The sequence below is a fragment of the Plectropomus leopardus genome, chromosome 6 (assembly GCF_026936395.1).
Source record: "Plectropomus leopardus strain MGB_pleo_1.0 chromosome 6, ASM2693639v1, whole genome shotgun sequence".
NCBI classification, from domain to species: domain Eukaryota; kingdom Metazoa; phylum Chordata; class Actinopteri; order Perciformes; family Serranidae; genus Plectropomus; species Plectropomus leopardus.
In genome coordinates, this window is record NC_142181.1 from 25,118,182 (window position 1) to 25,140,093 (window position 21,912).

At 39.3% G+C, this 21,912-nt stretch overlaps 2 protein-coding genes and 1 long non-coding RNA gene across 5 annotated transcripts in view; 1 reads left to right on the forward strand and 2 right to left on the reverse strand.

The window, feature by feature from the left end:
* The window catches only part of dph1 (diphthamide biosynthesis 1), a 207,580-nt gene extending 205,708 nt beyond the window's left edge, over positions 1–1,872 (reverse strand). Inside the window, exons 1-2 of the mRNA XM_088079073.1 lie at positions 1,690–1,872; positions 1,466–1,575 (exon numbers count right to left, since the gene is read on the reverse strand). The gene's annotated coding sequence lies outside the window, so the exon portion shown is untranslated. The remainder of the gene's footprint in view (positions 1–1,465; positions 1,576–1,689) is intronic.
* Positions 1–21,912, forward strand: part of rtn4rl1b (reticulon 4 receptor-like 1b) — a 194,938-nt gene that overhangs the window by 121,741 nt on the left and 51,285 nt on the right. The gene's annotated exons all lie outside the window — the stretch shown is intronic.
* Positions 3,360–21,912, reverse strand: part of LOC148189398 (uncharacterized) — an 85,669-nt gene continuing 67,116 nt past the window's right edge. For 2 of the 3 annotated variants that reach the window (XR_015776833.1, XR_015776832.1), the window contains exon 4: positions 3,360–3,670. This is a non-coding gene — a long non-coding RNA (uncharacterized LOC148189398). Of the gene's footprint in view, positions 3,671–3,731; positions 7,755–9,065; positions 9,174–21,912 lie in introns of those variants that run through there. The other variant, XR_015776831.1, reaches the window with a different exon arrangement.

Below are 21,912 nucleotides of genomic sequence, written 5' to 3' on the forward strand. Positions count from 1 at the left end.
CTGACATGCAGGCTTGAACTCATAGACTGTAGTAGGACATGGACGTGCAGTATATGTACCTATATGACCTTAGCCAGAGGCAGTAGTGAAGGACTTCAGTTAATAATAGCAGTTGCTTAACATTTTGTCCTAAAAAAAACAACAATATTATAAGTAATGATGTGTTGTTGTTTTTTTTTTTTTTACCTTAAAAGGTCCAGGGTGTAGGATTTAGTGGTCACTAGCGTTGACAATTACAGATTGCAACCAGCCGGAGACTCTCCCGGTTAGAATTCCTGCAGGGTTCATTGAGGTTTTAAGCAGGAGCCAATTTATCCACAGAGGTCCATCGCTCTCCAAAACAAATTGGACTAGGGGATTAAAATCAATAAAATTCAAAATAAAGCAATTTCATGTTATAAATCAGTGTTTCTCTGGTGCTTTTTGGCTCATAGCAGATGGGCTGCTAGACAGGCACCTGCTGATGTGTGCTCACCTTTATGTGATAATTTAAGTTTCAGATTTTAAGGTGTATTTTTACTGGGAGGTGAATTATAAGCAGAGGTCTCTTCTTTTACAAAACAATCAGACTCTGTGATTTAAACCAATAAAAACACCGAATGAAGCATTATCATGTAGTATCAAGAAAATCTGTGTTTCTCCTGTGTTCTAGTTACAAGGGCTGCTTACTACGATGGCCAACGCAAAAATTCAAATGGTTCTACCTAGAGTCAATGTTTAGTGTGTCCCTTCTGGGCTGCCGTAGAGGCATGGTGGATTCGTGAATGAAACACTGCTCCCTATATAGATAAATATGACTCATTCTAATGTAACAAAAGCAACAATTCTTATTTTCAGGTGATTGTACACTAAAGAAAATTTGCTTAATATATCACACAATATTTCTGCCAGTATGTCCCCCTAAATCCTACACACTGGACCTTTAATGTGCCTTTAACTGCTACAAAATAAGGGCCTGGTGTTTTTCATTTCTTCCATTTGATCAAACCAGCGTAACATGCATGCTCGTGCCTCAGTGAGCTGAAGACTGTTATTTATGCCTCCCTGTGACCATACAGACAGCACAAAAACAACACAACACTGCAGCCATTCACATCTACACACCGTAAATTACTTTTTTTATGCAGTCAGATGCCACACAAAACAAATCAAATGCGTTGCAGAATTAAAGAAACCCCACTAGGCTCACAATATCAACAAAATCACGCACTAAACTGAAGCCAGCACACAATCACTTTCACCCATCACTATCAACACAATGCACAGCTGTCATGAATTCACATACTGTAAGGCCAGGTCAAGCTGCAATAACCGCCCACAAGGCTTTTAATCATGAGCAATGGTCAAAAAACGAGAAAAGAAAAGAAAAACATGTGACATGAGCTTTGCACACAACATTGACGATGATTCAGTGCAGCCACGCTGAGCTACAGCCGATAGTCAATTTAGAGAAATGTGTACTCACCGGGGACAGAAGGGAACTGCCACAGCCTCAGGATCCGGTTGTTTAGTCCTTATGGAGCCCACAGCCACTCAAAGTCAGACACCACCTCTGATCCTCAGGTACAGGTGTGTCTGTAGCCAACGCAGACACATGGACGTTAACATGACGCCCGTGTGACGGGCAATGTCAAAGAAATACATAATAGTTCCCGAAAAAAGTCCGGAAAACATCCAAATATCCCCTACATAAGTAACACGCGCGGCGTTCAAAGTAATCCCATTTTTGGTCGTTTTTGTTCCCTTTGCAATCAGACGCTTCAGGTGCAGAGCTGGCCAGGTGAAGTTCAGCAAACTCACTCAATCCATAATATTATTCCGCATCGCGATTAACTTCTAAGCTCGTTTTGACAGAACAGCAAATCGAGCGATTTCATCAGCCTACCACTGTTAGTAAACCTAACTTTAACTTTGGGCTCAGTTTAAGTCACCCAAACTTCGCTCCTAATGTTACAGACAAACCTCTTCCTCAGACGTCAGCTTTGAGCGACCAATGAACGGACGGGGTTACTTGAGGTCAATTCTGCAAGAAATAATTGATTTTATTGAATTCACTTTCATACAAAAGTCTATTACGTGAAAAACTACCGATTAAACATTTCTATTTTTTAAATTTAATTTAAAAAACTCCAACAAATTAGGTTGACACCAGAGGCCTCCAAAAAGACCCTGTGTTTACCTTGTTTTCAGTGTTGGGGAGTAAATAGTTACATGAAATAAAATTTCAAAATAAATGTATTTATAATCAGATACAGGTACTGAGGAAATTAAATTACAGATTCAGAATTACTTTATTGATCCTGGTGAGAAATAGTAATGCGTTGCAGTCACTCCGGTGCTGAACATAGAGAATTATAGAAGTAGAAATAAGAAGTATGAAAATGAGAATTACATAAAAATGAAATATATATAAATTTAAAATAAAATTTAAAAAATGTTCATTAGTTTTTAAAAAAAAAAAAAGAAATGCAAATATGTGCATTATGCTTCAACTTCACAACAGTATCTAAAATTAAAAAAAAAGTAAAATACGTATAATATACTGAGTATATAAAATGTGTAAAAATACAGAATTACAAAAATATACAAATATGCACCCTATGCTACATTACAGAGCACAAACTAGTATGTAAGGGTATAGAAATATATTAAAAAAATGTACATTATGCTAAAGTCTACATCACAATATATAAATAGCAGAAACAAGAAAATAATGCATTTACTATAAGTGTGTCATAATCAAAATGTTGGCGATTACAAAGGGGTTTCATCAAAATATATTATTTTATTGCCCAGTTTTAAATATCTGTTAGAAAAAGCAATCAAATGCAGTGAGTTACAGTATTTTTTACAGTATTCTCAAATCCATCTTTTGTGTACATACTTATTCTATTACTTACTTATTATGTGTACATACCTTTTTCCTCTATGTACATACTTATTTTATTACTTATTTATTGTTATTTGTTATTGTATAATTGTGTTATTGTATAATTGTGTTATTGTTATTTTCTTTGTTACATTCCACTTTCTCTTTTTCATGCTGCTGTAACATTTGAAATTTCCCCCAATGGGGGATCAATAAAGGAATATTCTATTCTATTCTATTCTATTCTATTTTGATGAAAAATAGTTACATTAATTATTACATTTTTAGCATGTTAACTAGTACATTTCAAAAACAACTTTGCCAGCGCTGCTTGTAATGTTTCTCACTGGTCTTCGAACAAAATCCAAGTTGCAGCTTGTGTAACAAAACTGAACCTGGATGGAGGCAGGTCAAACATAACAAGTAGCAAGGCTGAGGGTGACAGAGTGAGAGACCACTTAATTTATTGTAGGTTTACGTGTCCCAAACAAGCTGAAATAAAGTGTTTTCATATTCTGAACGCAAACTAAACACTAGGGTTAATTATTAGAAGCTTTTATATATAATGTCATCTTTCAATGTTAAATTAACCACCCGCAGAGATAGAAAAACACCAGTTTAACATTTTTTATTGACAGTTTCAAAATTGCTCATACACAACATTTTAGGTGGAGATTTAGATTCAAAAAATCAACTGTGTGCAAGCCACATTTATTCATCTCTTCCAACAGTCGCTGGCTCATCTGCTGGGGCAGCAGAGACAACAGGGAACTTAGTGTGTGATAATCCCAGATATCCTCCCTGTGAAACATCACAGAAAATGTAATAAGTGAGGAACAGAACACTTACATGTTTGTGTTTCCTGAGCGTGTTTTCTGGTGGGGAAAAAGTGTCTAATTGCTGAGAGCACAAAGGTATTGTTTTCTGCAGGTGCACCAGCTGGAGCTGCAGGGGCAAAGGAGCTTGCAGGAGGAATGTATCGCATGCAAACAAATAGTTATAAAACATACAACTACTATCACTTATCCTAAACACCTGAAACTAACCCGTGTGCGAGTCAATAAAATTACTGAGAATGAAATATATATCACGAGAGGGACAAGCCCTGCTTTAGGTACTGTGACAAAAATCACATTCTATAACTTGCATTCAAATGAGGTCTCTCCATGGGTGCAACTTTTAGTGAGTGTGTTTTTTGGGGCTCCATCTCTCCTGCACTGCTGAATTCATGCATGATTGAGAGGCATTTACATCATGATGCTGTGCTTTCTATTCTCATTACTGGGGGAAAACAAACGCAGCAGGTAAAATTTTGTCAACCTCTACAACTAAAACTGGGACTTTATCCAATATACATTCATAATCAACACATTGAAACCCATCTGAAACTTGATCAACATAACTTTTTTGTGCTTTTTTAAAAAGTGTTTAAATCCTGAGCAAGTCAGTTTAAACTCTTTCAGAAACATTGGGTGGGGGATGGGGCAATGGACAACTTGGCAAGAAATGGTAAGCAGGAAATAGTAGATTTAGAAAATGATTTAGAAAAGTAGTTATGGAAAACATTTCAAGAAAACAATATTTAAAATAATCATAAGTATATATTTAAAAACATTTGGCAGAATTATTGTTATTTTTTCCATTTAATTTCCTTGTTTGTGTTTGATTTTGACTTTTGTTTGTTGCTATTTTCCAGGTAATTTTTTTGTACTTTTTTTTAAAAAGAAAAAAACTACTTTCTTGTTAATTTGGGGGTCATGTCTTCCTACATTGCTCACTGCCCTCTTCCCATGTTTTCTGGAATAAAGACAATTTGCCCAGGTTTCAAAGGGTTTTTAAGTATGGTGATTTGTATTAAATAAATCTATCCATTTAAAAACATTCTTTTGAGTGTAATCCTCTTCGAGCAATGCTTTTTTAGTCATCACATGAAGTGTTGCATCGTAGTGCACTTTGCACCTGTTTTAATATTCAAATGTATTTTTCACACGAAACCTATCCTTCGGTTTGTTCATAACCACCACATCACCAAGACCAAGGTTTTTTTTACCCCATACAAAACAGACCATTCAGATATGCACCATATAACTTTTTAATGAATTGTCTTTCCATCCCAGTGACTTGCACAAGCACCTTTTTGGGCAGAAAGGATTCTGCACTGATGATGATGAAATATCCATTAATAGGAGGTCAGCAAGCAGGAAATGAGCCTTAATATAAACCTGATTCTTATGCAGCTTTGCAGTTAATGCACTGCTCAGACTGTTTAATGGCTTTTATTGACCCAGCCATTATAATCAATTATTTATCTATTGAAGCAAATAAGATTGGTTTGGTTTTAGATTCAGGGTTGAAATGTAATCTGGACTACAGATTATGTAGCCTACTAGTACTAATGGAACTGAAAACTTTTGAATTAAGTTTGAATGGACATTACAATCAGCTGAAACTTCTGGACAAAATTACATCAGTTTTCACTGTTCAGAAGGCTTTAACCATGAGCTGACTTATCTGCAGCGTCTCTTCCTCCCCAAAACAAATGGACCAAGGGATTTAAACTGGTAAAAATACTGAATAAAGCAGCTTCACATTACAAATCAGTGTTTCTGTGACACTGTTTGGTATGTCAGAGACAGGCCGCTAGCCCAGCACCTGCTAATGTCTGCTCACCTTCTGCTCTGATGACTTAAGATCCAGACGTTCAGGAGCATTTTTACCAGGACCTGACGTATTTGCAAAGGTTTCTTCCTCTCCAAAACAAACAGACAAGGTGATAGAAACCATTTTAAAAGTCTCTGAATACAGCAGTTTCATGTTGTGTTTTTCCAACGCTACCTGTGACAGAGGGGCTGAGGACTACAATGGCTGATGCAAAAATGCAAAGATGCAAAAAAAAGACAGTGTTTGGTTTGTCTGTTCTGGGCCCCTCAAGAAACATGGTGGTGCATCATGGCAGACTCTATAGACTAGGACTCGCTCCCTATGTAGATATAAACAGCTCATTCTAAGGTAATGAAAACACAACATTCTTATTTTCAGATGATTATACACCAAGAAAACACACTTATTATATTAAAGTCCATTTCTGCCTAATATTTCCCCCTAAAAATGAACACACAGAAACTTAAAATAACTGAATGTTGTGTTTTTGGCCCACAAAGTCATTGCAAAACTAGCTCAACATGATGATTTCATAAGATTCATGACTGACAGTTTAAATATAGAAGCAGCAATTTTATGGACATAATAAAATTATGAATAAATGTAATGAATTGCATTGAATTCTTGTTTCAAATTTTAACACCAACTCATCTTAGCTCTTGCTGAAATACTCACATAAGGAGCCATCTCAAAAAACTAGACCAGAATTAATGAGATAGACACTGCAATAAAACATACAGAGGGCAACACTGAAGCCTAGAATATGTGATCATATGCGGACCATTAGAGGCAATTATGTCCAGCCTTTAACATGTATAATATCTCCTCATCAGCAAATTATATTACTGCATTATCGATGAGTGGATGAATGGATGGTTAAATGGGTGTTTGTGTGAATGGAATCGCTGCATGTCTGTCAAAGTAGGTTTCCGTGTTTTGTTTCAATGAGAAACAGCAACCAAGAAAATTCAATCTGACCTTGGAGATGGGAGATTTACTTGTTCTCCTTTTTCCTCACATCACACATCAAGACCATATTGTTTTTACAACACATGCTGTTAAGAGCCCCCCTCTCCACCTGACCTGCATCATGCTATTACATTTTAAGGCCTTAGCTCCAGACTCTTGACCCAACTACTATGCAGCCTGGAATTGACTGCACCGCCTCAGTGTCTCCAATCACAAAGAGCAGTTGGAGGATTATCTTTTAGTTATTGTACTGTGCAAAAACAAAGTGGATGGGTATTAAGTGGGTTCATGAGATTCCGGAATCTCATATATCTTTTGATTAAAGTAGTGTTAAGATGCGGAGACTTCATCATCACTTTGTCTAACAAGTAGAGGGTGCAGGGCCCAGATAATATGTGATACTTGTCGGACACTAAATTATTATTTTTCCCCGTCTTTGCATTTTAATTTCATGTACAGTGTATTTCGACAAGGAGAGTGATTAAATTTGACATTGCACATGCGCCAAAGGTTATGGGAAAATTCTTTCTGATTTGCTGAAACTAGGAGAGGGAAAAAAAAAAATCCAATAAAGCTTAGCCGTGCCCCAGAAAGAGAAGATGTTAAACCGAGGCTGGTTTTTCATTTAGGCTCTACCTCTTTCTCTCCCTCCCTTTTCCTGCTCCCTTATTACCCTGCAGCTCAGAAAGGAGGGGAAATGATTTGGGTTGAGCCAGCAGAGTAGTAAGGACAGACTGACTGAGACCTATAGCAAGGGGTAGTATCTGTGTTTGAGGCTGAGCTGGAACAGGAAGATCTAAAATGGAGGGAAAGATTATTGTATTCATAATTCATTTCAAGCGTCCCTGCAGCCTAAAATTCAACTGCAGCATTATTGTATAGTTTGTTTGTTTCACCCTAGCGGCAGAGATGCTGCTGCTGCGTGTGTGTGTGCATGTGTTTGAAGAGTGTGCTGGTCTCATGTGTGCACACGGCTGTGGATGCTTGCAAATGTCCCGTCCCTTGCGAGTGATGTGAGGGTTGTTTCCAGATGGCTGCCAGTGAAACTCAGTCTTAATCGTGGTCCACACCTGTCCTCTCAGGGGTAATGACAACCTCCCACTTCTCTTTCTCCCATTTGATGTCTCCTTCCACTATGCTCCACACCTTTGTCCTCTGTCACTCCCCATGTTTTTCTCTTCCCCCCAGTGGTAGAGCTCAGGACTTTCAGCTCTCACCTCAAACCCCGAAATCCCCGCGGACGTCTCCTCCTCCGCTGCAAAGACAGGACCACAACTTTTTATCACCCTTTTAGCGCTGAAATCAAATAACTTTTTTTTACCAAGTCTCTGTCTGTACCGTCCTAATTATGTGAATGAAAATGTCACACGCTGGTTGCTTTTATAGGCGCTGCTGTTGAAAAACACCACACCTTTTTGTGAAGCACAGACAGAAGGTGTGATACAAATGCACAGACTGCATGCAGTCCCAAACATCACTAATAGGCTTCTCTGATGAATCAAAAGTTTAATTACATACGCAAATAAATAATAGAGTGACTTAAATAATGTAAACAGATAAAAAGAAGACAATAATACATCTTTTTAGCCTCCAGTGGCTACAAAAAACTTTCCTCTGTATAATTTGCAGCCACTTTTTTCTATCTCTAACAACAATTTTCCTCTATTCTTTTTATGACAATAATAATAAAAAAATTTGTATAGCACTTATCAAAACAAATATTACAAAGTGCTTTAGACATAAAAACACAGCAATAAAATACATACTTAATGTCTGAATTACCAGGCAAGCATAAAGGGGAAGAACAAAAACTGAAAAAGTGGTAAGAACGATGGACAATTAAAAGCAGTAAATAAAACATTGAGGGAAAAAAAGCAAAAACAATAAAAAGGAGTGAGGAGTAAGGCAGTGTAACTCACTGGATAGGAATAAATACAAAACTACAAATTTAAAAGGAGAGATTAAAGTAAAGCCTTTCAACTGTGATAAGTCTACAAAAGTGATTTAAAGGATGATACTGATGTAAAAGCAGGAATCTCTCAGGCAAGTCGTCCCACAGCTGAGGAGTCGGAACAGCAAACGCTCGTTCCCCTTGAAGGACCATTTATACTCCCTTTACGTATGAAAATAGATGATTCGGTTTCCAATGTTATAGACGTCTCTGCTGTCATACTTGTATGCTTCATTTATGTTGGCACAGATACAGCCAAAAGATTGCACTTGAGGACAGAGTCAAAAGTTACACACAACAACAGAGAGGAGACGGTGGAGAAGGTCGATATAATGTACCTTTTAAGAGAGACAGTTTGTAGGCCGCGGCGGTCTGTAGGGCTATTAAATCTAATACAACATGTGGACGGAGAATTATTTTCACTAAATTATCAATTTGTTCAGCTCCACCATTTTTTAACTGTCTTCGTCATCTCCTCGGGTCGTATTCTGCTCAAACATACGCTTTTATTTTCTTATGTCGCAGACATTGTCATACTTGGTCACGCAGTGTTATTGGTAGTGTTACTATCATCACCACGGAACTAGTCATTTGTAAATCCACACCGACTCTGACCTGCATTCAGCGTCTCTGTTCCCAGAAGCAGTGGTCTGTCAGCAGCAGCTCCTGCGCAGCTGAGAGGACAGAGGCCGGCCAGTTATACATCTGCGAGCCTTCACCAAGCTAAACGACAGCAGACATTTAATGAACAAAAATATTTTTCATGTCAGCTCCACAGGAAGAAATTAGCAGTGTCTGAATACAGTATCTTGATTTACTGATTTTATTTTCCCACCCACTGTAGAAAGTGAGGCGAATCTGCGGCTCACAGACAGACTGTGACAGACATATAGAAACTGTTTAATTCCTGTCAAGTGACACTTTTCATAAGTGTTGCGTGCCCAAGCATTAATCAACCCATAGTCTTTAAGTGTGAGGTGGAAAAAGTTAGCAGGTTTTTGCCTGACGATCTCAGGCATCACACTGGTTGGTCTGGGGGCAGCAGTACAGATATACAGGGTTCCCACACATTTTCATGGATAAAATTTGAAAACTTTTCCATAACTTTTCAAGAATCTATAATAGAAAGAAAAAAATAGAAAAAAAAATTTAAGGAAAAATATTTTTTCTTGCTGCAATTGCCAGCCATTTTTCCAACAAATCTGATTCAAACCCTATTCAAACATAACTTCAGCTGGCTGTGATGGTAAACCAAAAACTGGTACACATCAACACATGTAAGAGTTACGTTACTTTGACAGCTACAGAAAATAAATATGCTGTTATGTTACCTAGTAAAAGGTCATCCATGGAACATTACTGTGACAATTTCAATAGACACAACAAAATCTGACTTTTTCAACATTTTCAATGATTCGTTCTCATTCCATGACTTTTCCACAGCTGGAAAATGTGACTGTGAAATTCCATGGTTTTCCGTGGGAACCCTGGATATGTATTCTGGGACCAGGTCACGAAGGATTTTAAAAAAAATAAGTAAAATCTCAAAATCAAAACACTGAGAACACTATTTAGCTATGTTCCCATGCAGCATTTACCATATTTCTTGTCACATTCCTCATAAAAGAGGAACATTTAAAATGCCCAGGAAGTATTAGTATTAGGTTTGATCTCTGCAACAGTTAAACCACTAAAAAGCTCTTTTGAAAAGTGACTACACTCCACGAACAACTAGAAGGCTTTCAGCTTAGCCACTGAGTGCTATCTAACCCTAACCCTAAAACTAAACCTAAATGTCATTGGTGCTGTTTATCTCCAACAGATCAACTGATAAATGTAATCTCTGTTAAAGAACAGCAAAGGGGAGTGGTTAAGAAAACACACAGATTCCTTTGTGTGTTCTGGTGTAAAAAAAAAAGTGTAAAACACAGCCCCAATGCTACACACGAGCTAACACTGCCCATTTTAGACAGACTCTTCTCATTACCATAAAGACAAAGAAAATACAAATACGTGAGGGAAATAGGGAAACAGAGAACTGATTTAAATGCATAGTAGGGCAAATAAAAAAAAAAGGGACAAATGACAAGTTTAACAAAAACAGAAGTACTAAATGGTAAATTGTGGAGTAAACTATCATTAATTTATGTTATGGACTGATTTGAGGCCAAGCAAGTAATTATGAGAGTTAAAAGCTTTTCATTTCTAAAAAACCCATGTGCGTTATTCAAATCGCTCATTATTCAATTATACCTTCAATTCATCAAATTGCCTTTTCATGACATTTGTTATTTGGGAATGGCATAAATCTCACCTGGGATGCTTTGTTGTTAGTCAACAAATAATTTCGCCCAGATAAAAGTAGCACATTTTAATGCATCATTGTTTGACTTGCTTAAAAGACATTGTTAGAACTGCAATCTGCCCACATGGCTGCCATTTATGAGATAATGTTTTCATGGCACATGTTCTACATATAAATTGTGATTTCATAAACAAGATACTGCCATCGGACAAGAAAGCCCATACTAAATTACTACTGCATAAAATCAATTTTAATGGCTATCTCCTGTGACCATGTACACTTGTCCACGGCCATTTGTGCTCCTTTTATATTCATTAATCAGGTTTCCATTATAATCAAAGGCAATCCTTTTCTTCCCACATGTAACCGTATCATCTGCCCTCGGACGTGAGCAGAGCAAAAATTACCCTCTGAGCTATACATAGACCGATCCGAATGTATGTTAAACCAATTTGGACATGTCTTTGAGCTGCGGTGGGCATCAAGGTGGTTGATACCGTGACAATATGGAGTGATTCCTCCCTAAATGGGATCTAAATGAGCTGCTGCGCTTGGCTGATCTGCTGAGGAGCAAAAAAGCACATTGGCGGCTAATAGGTACCGTAGCTGCTGGTGTCTGGGGACTGGCTGTAAAACTTTTTGGGCTTTACAGTGGTCCTCTGGGGCGTTGCATGCATTACTGAGCACTGTGTGACCTTTATGTTCACTGTAAGAGGAATCTAACCAGTGCTGTGAATCAACAGAATTACATGCTTGTCTACAGATCACTAAATAATTCTATGTGTTGCTGTATAGCTTGCAGGCCAGACAGAAGAGAAAAGAGTAATATTTTGTTAATGAGCAATATCTACACCCTTTTATGTGAGACTGTAGTCGCATTTACACTGCCTGTTCAAGGCGGGAATATCTCACCGTTATGCCGCCTTGCTGTTCTGTATATAACATCCGATTGTAGAAAGGAGGTACAGAGTGGTCTCGCCTCTGAGCCAGGAAAGGAAAGACTGGCTGTAACAAGCTCCGTGAGACATGGAAAAACTGGAAAGACGAGACCAGGGGTGGCACAGATGTCGGGTTTGACGACATGTTTATGTGCAAGACCCACCACAGGAGCTTTTTTTTTTTTTTAAAGATTTGTTTTTGGCATTTTTGCCTTTATTAGATAGGACAGATCAGCAGTGTGAAAGGGGGAGAGAGGGGGGACAACATGCAGCAAAGCGCTGCGAGCCGGACTCGAACCTGTGACCGCTGCGGCACGGCAGTGCCATTATACATGGGGTGCCTGCTCAATCCACTAAGCCACTGGACACCCCACCACAGGAGCTTTAAAAAAGCTGTTGTAGCAATTAGCGAATATTTTTTTTAAAAAAAGGACAGTGGACATAAATGTCCACAAATAGTGAAAACAATGAGGTCCAGGAGCTCCTTACCGTCTGAGCAGAGGATGAGATCAGCCGCCATATGACAGAGAAGGTAAACGACCGTGACTGACATGTTTTGCAATTGTTATTGTTTAGAAAGTGCTGCCGACGACATTATTAAATTATCTGTCACCCTAAAGGCGGACACTGTTTTGTTACATGTCATGCCTCTTTTGATTGCGGGATGCTGCAACGCAGTGTGTAATCACACACTGGAGTGTTATGTTGCCAACGTTGTTTGGTTCTGTGTAAAAATGCTAGGGTGGTATGAAGGGGAGATCTCTGTGTAAAAGCAGCTTATGTGTTTCTGCAGCGTATCTTACAGGTCAGAAAGAAGAGAAGAGAGTTATTTTGCTAATGAGCAATGTTAACACGCTTTTGCTTTGGACTGTATCTGGCCAAAACAATGTGACTGGCCTTTACCTTGTGTGAACAAGCTGTGTTTTAATAGTGTTAATAAGCCTAGAGTGAAATGCCATCCGTATAGTAGCCATTAGAAAGGCTGTCAGCTCCAGTCCAGCCTGCTCTAGCTATAGTTTAAATGTCATCTGTTGGCTGTACACACAGCCCAAGACAGACTGAATAAAACCTCTGCCAGTACAATGAGGGGTTGGTATAATATGGCCTCTGACACAGCAATCAATAGGCCCTGTCTGTGGAGGGAATACTGTGTTCCTCCGAAGGCCCTGATGGGACGGGCAGAGCCGTAACCAGAACCTGATGCCAGGCAGGGTGGATTACGATAGGCAGGTTGGGAAGGAGGTGCGACAGAAAACAAAGACATACTGAGTCACAGTTTACTGAAACAGCATGGCCTGATATGGCCTCGAATTTACTCTCTCTCTCTCTCTCTCTCTCTCACAGACCACACACCCATAATGCTGACACATGTATGCAGGGATTTTCAGACATAATCTGCCTTGCCTTCTGCAGCGCTTCACATCTTTTCTGGATTCCTCCCTTACCCTGCGCCCATATGGATACAAACAAACACAAACATGCAGCAGACGCACGCACGCTCATGCTCGCACTGTCTTCCTGACTCTTTCAACATTCGCTTTATCCCTCGTTGGTGTTGCAAGTGTCGCCACTCATAGCTGTCTCTCCAGCTGGGACCCTTCCATCCTGACTATCCTTTCCATCCATCTCAGACACTGACTGGGAGCCAGGAGGGATGAGCCGCCTGTCAGCAGAGGACTTGGTACAGGGATTCATAACCTCTTCAATGCCCTCTCAATTTCCACTCACTGTCTTGTTCCAGACAGGCCCTCTAAAGTTTTTGTCAGAGCTCCATGGCCAAAGCACAGGCGGACTCACAGGGACCGTCCATGAGGAGGATTTGGTCTCTTGGCGCAGTCACATGGAGAGACAAGACAGACGGACAGACACAGAGACAGTTCATCTTGATAGATAGCTCCTGAGAGACAGAGAGAAAGCGGAGGGACTCTCTGACAGCACAGATATATACACACATGCTGAAGATCGAAGGTGGGGGTGACTGAGAGAAGGACGCTGCAGAGGTGCAGTGTGGAACAAGAAGGCAGCTGCGACAGAGGATGAGAGGCAGGACGGAGATGGATAGAGACAAGTCTAGTAAACAGACAGAGGCAGATGAACAGATGATGATAGATGATAGACAGTGAGATACGAGAGAGAGAGTGTGGCTGCTCGGTCCAAGCCCATCTCTGCCCTGTCTGAGAGGGTTAATATAAGCTGCACACCAGCGTTTTAATAATACACCAGCCATGGAGTTAAAATGGATAAACATATAAAAGATTCATCAACCTGTCAAAGAAGAAGGCAATGGTGTGCATGAGTATACATGTGAGTGCAAGTGACTGGCAATGTGTGACTTTGGTGTTAAACATTGCAAAACTACAATGAAGATATCACAGAGTTAGTTTTATAAAGACAAGTTCCTCACTGAGATCTCAGATTGACATATAGGACTAATAAAGTCTGCTTTTGGGGCTGCTGATAAATAGCAAATGTAACATAACACTGAGTAAAGCCAGAGCTGTCAATGGTGAGGCATGGGGCCTCGGCACAGCCTGTCAAAAACAATTCACAGCAACAAAGAAAAATCTCAATCAAGGCTTTCTTTCTGTATGGCAAACACGAAACCATGCTTTGTCATCAACCAGCAGACTGAAAACAGAGTCATTAATAGAGAAACAAATGCGCAAAAACACAAGCAGGATGCAAACACACACATATGCACTCACACACACACATACATACACACACACACACGCTGGAGCCTTAACATATCTTTAGAGTAAATAGTCCTCAGTCTGGCTCCTTTGAAAGCTCTAGTGCTCTCACAGTTCAATTAGTGGAGCCAAATCCATCTCTTGTCCAACTCCCAGTAGGCCTGCCAATCTCATTGTCAGGACCTGTCACTGCCCTGCTCTTAGCCTGACAGCCCAGTACACACATAAGCACATACACACATCAAACATGTAAGTCAGACACATACATTTACATGCGAATCAAGGCTCACAAGTCAATCCCCTCTACGCCCACACACTCTCAACATCGACCCACATGAGCAACTTAACTTGTTAGCACAAAGTATCATGAGTAGAGTTCATAATGATTTAAGTAACCAATTTGGTTATTGGGATGGTAGGTAAGGTGTAGGGGTGAATGAAGGTCAGTAATAGGGGGATGAATCGAGGAGTGGGATAAATTAGGGCGGAGCATGAGAGGGTGGGGACTGATGTATTGAGATCTGAGATATGCCAGGAGGTGTTGTATGGTTGGCTTTTAGCCATCAAACTTGGGTGATTTTCAGCGTGCCATTGCTCTTTTTCATCTGGGGATAGTGTCACGAAAAGCTGTTGCTTTTTACCAAGACATTACTTAGTTTCCTGTTGGGATAGTGTCACAAAAAGCTGCTTTTTTAAAAAAAAAAAAAAAAAATAGGCAATGTTTCACATTCTGTCTGTCTGTTTTTGTTTCTCACCAGGATTCCTGCTGAGATAGTGTAAACATATATGGGTGTTTTTTGTCAAGACATTGTTGACATCTTCCTAGATAGTGCCACAAACAGTGGTTGTTTTTGACCAAGACATTGCTGTGTTTCTAAGACATCACTTTATTTCATGCCATAACAGTGCTATGTAAAGCGATTGTTTATTACCAAGACATTATTGCGTTTCCTGCCAAGTTATTGCCACAAGGGCACTTGTTTTTTTTTTGTAGACATTGCTGCATTTCCTGCCAGGATAGTGCTACAAAAAGCAGCTGTTTTTACCAATACAACACTGAGTTCCCTGCCGGGATAGTGTCATGAAAGACGGTTGTTTTTTGCACAGACAATGCTGCATTTCCTGCTAGGATACCGCTACAAAAAAATGCTTATTTTTTTACTGGGCTATTGCTGTGTTTCCCGCAGTGATCGTGCCACAAAAACAGGTATTTTGAGCCAAAACATGATTTTTGATAGCCACAAAGTACTGTTTTTTGTGCTAACCACAGCATTGTTGAAACAAAAGGAAACATAAACGTATCCACTACATAATAACGTACAAATGAAGCGGGTGGCACACTTATTTGTGAAATCAATGCATCTTTGCTGTTGGCTGGCAGCATCTTAAATTCAACAAAAGGAACTCATTCCTGTCTTCGTGTTATGATGTTTGAACACCCACACACGCCCATAGTGCCATTTTTCCTTTGTCAGACCATGTATTAACTCTATCTGCCAGACAAGTGAAAGAGATGGACTGAAATTGGAGGTCAATTTCCTGTTTTGTTTTTGCCACACCTTCTTTCGGCACCACAAAGACAAAAGAGAAAGATATCTGTGGGTGAAACTGGAGAGTTCAGGGGACAAATTTGAGGGAGAATGAACTGGATGGTGGCTGTAAATGTTATTGTCCCATTAATTAAAACGACAGCGCTCGTGCCCATCACACATGCTGGAATTGTCTCTGGTGACATGCGGAACAGGCTTGGAATGAGCAGCTCCTATCAGTGGATGACAAAACTGTAACTGACCCCTTGTCTCTCATCTATTTTAGGACGCGCCAGTTGAGCCCGCGAGCTGTAATTTAGCCAGAGTAATGCATCTGCAATTTCATGCTGGCTTTGCTGTATTTTGAGGACAATGGAGGCAGCATGTAAAAAATTAAATAGATAGACTCCTGTGTCATTGTGGATTTGTATGGGCCTGTGGCTGTGGTTCGAAGCTATTCAGGAGGATTGTGTTTAACAATGCTGCACGAGCCCTCTGCTGTTTTTCCAGAGAAAGGAGTTGCCAGAAAATCAATCAAGGGAAGCATGACTACAAATAAATATTTACGTTGAGCGACAATCTCCCTGCATAAACACCACTTAATGGCCCGGGAGCAGAAGGCAGACATTACTTATTTCTAAATTACCTTTTCAATCTTGCAAACAGCAAAATTGTTCTGAATATGCTCGCCAGTGTCATCTTTTTGGTTGTTGTGATGCTTATCTCTGACACTTCTGCTGATGAGAGAAAGAGCCAGACTGGAGAGAGCTTGCAAACTGTGAAGACAAGTTGCCCCTGATATTTTAAAGTAGGCAATTAATGAACAAGTTGGCTCTAACTTAGCCAGTGTGAAAGTGGTTGATTCTTCATATTAGTGTGGTTCCATCGTTGATGTAGGGCAGTTCTGCAGTCAGTTTTCTAAAGGGCTCTAGACTCCAGGGATTTGCCAAACACAGGCATCAGACAGAGGAGAGGCCCAGTGAAATATCTAAAAAATACTCATTAAGACAGACCAGAAAAAAAGCCCATTTATCAGTAAGCACAAGGCTTCCACACTGCAGCCCAACACGGCAATATTTTGAGCATTTTTCTAACTAAAGCAACACAAAACATGTTAGCATCAACCTTTGCTGCGTTGTAATTTTCTCTCCAACCCCTTTCTCCCCTCCTGCTTATCCATTCTGCAGCTCCTCTGTCTGTGAGCAACAATTGCACGGTCATTGTGCCTCCTGGTGAGGAGTTAAAAAAGCTTTTTCTGTCTGCCTTGGGGGGCTACCTGGTGCCCCATAGGAGCACTCTGTTATTTTGCCTCCTTCTGCTTTTATTGTGCTGCCATGCAACAAACAAAAAGATCAAATATCAATCAGCCAAAAATGAGTAACCACCTGCTCCCACCGTAATACAAAAAAACCTATGCACTGCACAGCTCTCTAATAAAAGAGGTTGATTACAGGAGCAGACACAAACACACACATAAACAAACCACAAGATAGAAGAGAACTTGGAAAAATATTTGACTCATCAGCTGTCCTCACAGAGTTCAAATTTGCTGGAAAATAGCACACCATCAAAACCGAAGATGTTCACAATTATGCATACACTCCCGTTTGTTATGAAAGTAAATAAAAGCAAATTAGTGCTCTCCTTAATGACATTGTTTTCATGCTAACTGTGCATGATAAAGTCATACAAAAAATGCACTTCACCTCCTGAAACTGAGTCTATTTTATTACCACTCACACAATGAAAGGAGATTAGTGAATTGTTTTACACAGTCCAGTCAATCAGTCATTCAGCTAACCAGCCATTTATTTATCACATGGAATTATACAAGGCCAAAACCAGTAAAATGAAAAAATAAAATCCTCCTTTAATTTGTGCATAATTAATTCTTCTGCTTCATAACTGTCCATGTTTCCGGATAGTTCTGGTTGATTTCCTCATCTTGATGATTGACTCGCAAGCCACACACCACCAGCAACCAAAGCCAACCACATAAAGCACCACTAACACTTGCAAAATAGACATAAGAGCCTTAATTTGGCACAAATTTAGCAGAGCTGAGAGACAGCTGGAAGCATTCACACCTGATTGTATAACTCTTAATGAAACACTGAAATAACAATAACATACTGGCATGTAGGCTACTGTAAAATCACCATAAAATAGTTATCCTAAAGTTGTATTCTATAATCCAATTTACTGTAATACACTTTTTAAATAAAATACAGTAGATACTCTATGAAAAAAACAGTAACGTGCTGGTATATTGGCTCGTGTACAATGATCTTAAAGCTAACAGTTATCCTAAGGTAGTACAATTTAATAATAAATTTAATAAATTACAGTAGATGTACTGTGAAAAAAGCACTGTGCTGCCGTCTCTGCTGCCAGCACTCCACTGTTATTTTAATGGTGAAAATACTGTTGTATTGTCTTGTTGGCTAGGGTGGCTCGAAAACACTTTCTGCGCTAATGTTACTATCTTGTGCTCTGTAAAGAGAAGCCAGCCTTCACAATCACAGGCCCACACACAGCTTTGACCGTAACTGCTGCTACAAGTGGTTTTTCAGTGTCCAACTCATAGCTAGACGTGACCGCCATAACAAAGTGCTTCCTCACGCTGTGGTCATAGCCAGGGGCACTGGCTATGGTCAGAGACTAAATCCACAAAGCTTTGGGAAGTAACACAATATATTGCAAGGGAATGCAAAAGTATTGTGAGGAAACATACAAGCAGTTAAAGAAAAAAAATCCCATTATATTGATGTATTATCCTGATCACAAGAAATAGGAATTTCAATCTCTCAAGAGTTCAACTCATGCATTTATCACATACAGTAATGTTATAAGGTGTTAATATGTATTTTGTTATGTTACTGTTTAGCTGTAAAATGAAAAAGTTCGTGAATCTTTCATTGACTTGGAAACAAGTCAACGAAAATACCAAATAATGCCCATGACATGGAGCAAACTTTTTTTTTTATATTAGTTTGATTGACATGACTGACAGCTGCATTACAGACTCCTTGCCTCTGATTGGTTGTTTTTGTTCACATATGGTAAGACCATTAGAAGTGCAACAATGCAATAAAATGGCATAAAAGGCAGAGAAGTATGATTGTTTCCCAGATTATCTGTCTCATTTAATACTGTCTTAATATAGAGACGATTTATTTTGTTATTTTTCATATAACTTACTAACTACAGCTTTAAAGGCCTCAAAAAAACCCTCTTTTCTCAATCAATTTCTTAAAATGAGCATAAACAAATTTTCTGCCAAAAAGTTTTGGTTGAGTTAAGTTGTTCTGTGTCTCTGTCTTTATCTTTTTAATGGTACTTTACTCACTAGTTTAAAGAGGGCAGAAAGCGATGATGCACTAATCAGTATTTAGCACTATCTGAATGTAACTCTGATGACTGTTATGGGGTTGTTTGTTAATGTTGGCAGCACTGTCAATCAAATCAGATCAAACCAGCACAGTAGGTGAGTTATAAAGTGCTAAACCTTTAATAAGTACCAACTAAAGATGTTTTCCCCTGAAATGTAGTTCTTGCTATACATAAACATATAGGATTTTAAACCAAGCATTCAGGGGATTCAAGTTTAAGCACTGAATAGTTTTAAAGCACAGCATGAATAAAGTACTATCCACATTAAGAAGAGGTTTTCTACTTTCAGAGTTTTATTCACAGTGACCAGTGTCTGTGTACACTGCAGTATAGGCAGTGAAACAGTAATAGATGTGTTCTAGTTTTTCAAGGTGACATGATTGCCTGCATTACTACCTCTCACTCTTCCTGACCTCAGCTCAAGTATAATTGGACCAGCCAGGCCTGTCCATCCAGTCTATATTAGTGCCAGCCAACTTTTGTTTTACTCCCATCCCTCTCCTCACACATTCTCCTTCCCATTATCTCCTCAAGCCATCTCAACCCTTGTATATGCACAAACAGTGAACCATTTCAGCAAACAACACTGAGCTGCATTTCAGCACGCTATTTACAAATATTAGCATTAATGCAAAATGCATTCGGAATAGATAAATGGAGATGAAGGTGGGTGAGTGCTATTTTCACTCCCTGAACTCTTGCCAGTTTAACTATCTCTACAGTGTGTCAGGTTGAGTGGAAAGGATGAGCAACAAGAATTTTTATGAGGTGGAGAAATTAGGAAACTGGAATCTTGCTTGTATGGACAAGTATTCGGACTGAATGAAATAAACTGTGCAAGTGTGTGTTATGCTGCCACTGAAGAGGGCAGTGTCACAGAAACTAATTGTCATGAGCTGAGTTAGGACGAAAGGGGTGACTGTTCCTAAATACCACCGTGGAGGGTGACTTCAAGTTATGCAACTCATTTTCTCTTAAGAAGATGTGTCACTGTGGGACACTTCCTCTCATGGGGGTTCATGTGAACCCAATCCTGTCCTGAGGGCATATCAGAGCAGTACAGGTCTCTGTCTCACAACCTTATTATCACCTGCAAAGTCCCAAATCCTTGCTCTACTGAAAAACTAATCTGGGAAAATATCTTTCTTTGCCTTTGGAGCATAAGAATTACATGTTTAATCTATAATTATCTTCTACTTAAATCAGTCACAATCTCATTACGGGACAAAAATGCCCTGCTTGCCGGCAACCACTTTGCTGTGGGGCTTGTATCTTATTCAGGTCCCACACACAGAGAAAGGCTCAGTGATATCTCTGATTTAAATCCCTGCAAATCAATTTGGAGAAGTGTACCTAGCTACTGCACAAATCTTTGACACAAAAAAAAAATAGACACAAGAGGAATAAGTGGGGAAACCCACGGGCTGCATAAACCTTAACGCTGCCTTTACAGTCATGGCCTATTGCAGGAAGCAAGGTTGTTTTCTGAGAAAGGAAATGCATTAAACATAACTTGGTCTCATGTTCTTTTTGATGCGACTTCCTTCCAATTACCACTGTAGGGTTTTTGAGCCCTGAACGTGTGACTGTGATAGTGCAAATTTTGTGAAGGAGCATCAGCAATGATTCACCCACCATCCCAGAATCATCCATCACACAAGTGTTTCATCAATAGATTTATCATCAACACAGTTTCCTGAAGGGCTGTTGGGACCAGAGGGGGCAGAGTTGGGACACCGAGGGAATGCAACAAGTGCAGGATGCAGAGTAAATGTTGATTATTGTTGCACACACTACACAGTGATGAATAATCTAGAAAAAAGGGTTTTAAAAAAACAAAACAAACAAAAAACAAAAACAAGAAAATGTTGATCCAGATTCAAAGGGTTAATGGACTCACAGACCACCGCCATCTACAGTGCTGCCTGCCGTGTAATGGTACATTATTTTAAACTCCACCTCGTTTGTTGTTATGTGAAACTTTTGACTCTGCCCTCTAGTGGCTGTATCTGTGCTATCATAAAGGATGCATGGCATCATTTACTACATTTGAAACGGACATATCTATTTTTAGTTAAGGGAGTATAGAGTAGTGAAGGGATGATGTATTTTTGTAGGCCAACCAGGAAGTAAGCAACGCACTGGTTCCCTTGTTAAAAACCCTATGGGACTTTTGAATGGGATTTTCGGTTATCGCCAAAAATAAGCTCTGTGACGAACACAAGTTTATGAGACTTATACGTTTTGTTCAGCATGAACACTACGTTTGTGTGTTTTGAAGCGTAAATAAAATCGCCAGAAGCAAAAAGTTATTGTTAGGATAGACACGAACTACATTGCAGTTGCACTACTTCAACGTCACAACTACATTCACTGTAAAAACACGTTAAAACACAATCTAAAAATATTATAAACAGATAAATCTACAAGTTAGAATGCGACTCTGTAGAGCTGTTAAGGCAGACAGGGGGGTTTAACGTCCCCGACAAACACTGTAGTCAAATTTAACCACATGTTAGTAACTGCCTTTTTTAAGACGAGTAAAACCTTAAAAGTTCAAAAATTGGGTTTAAGCGTCCATATTTTATGTTGCAGAACAAAACT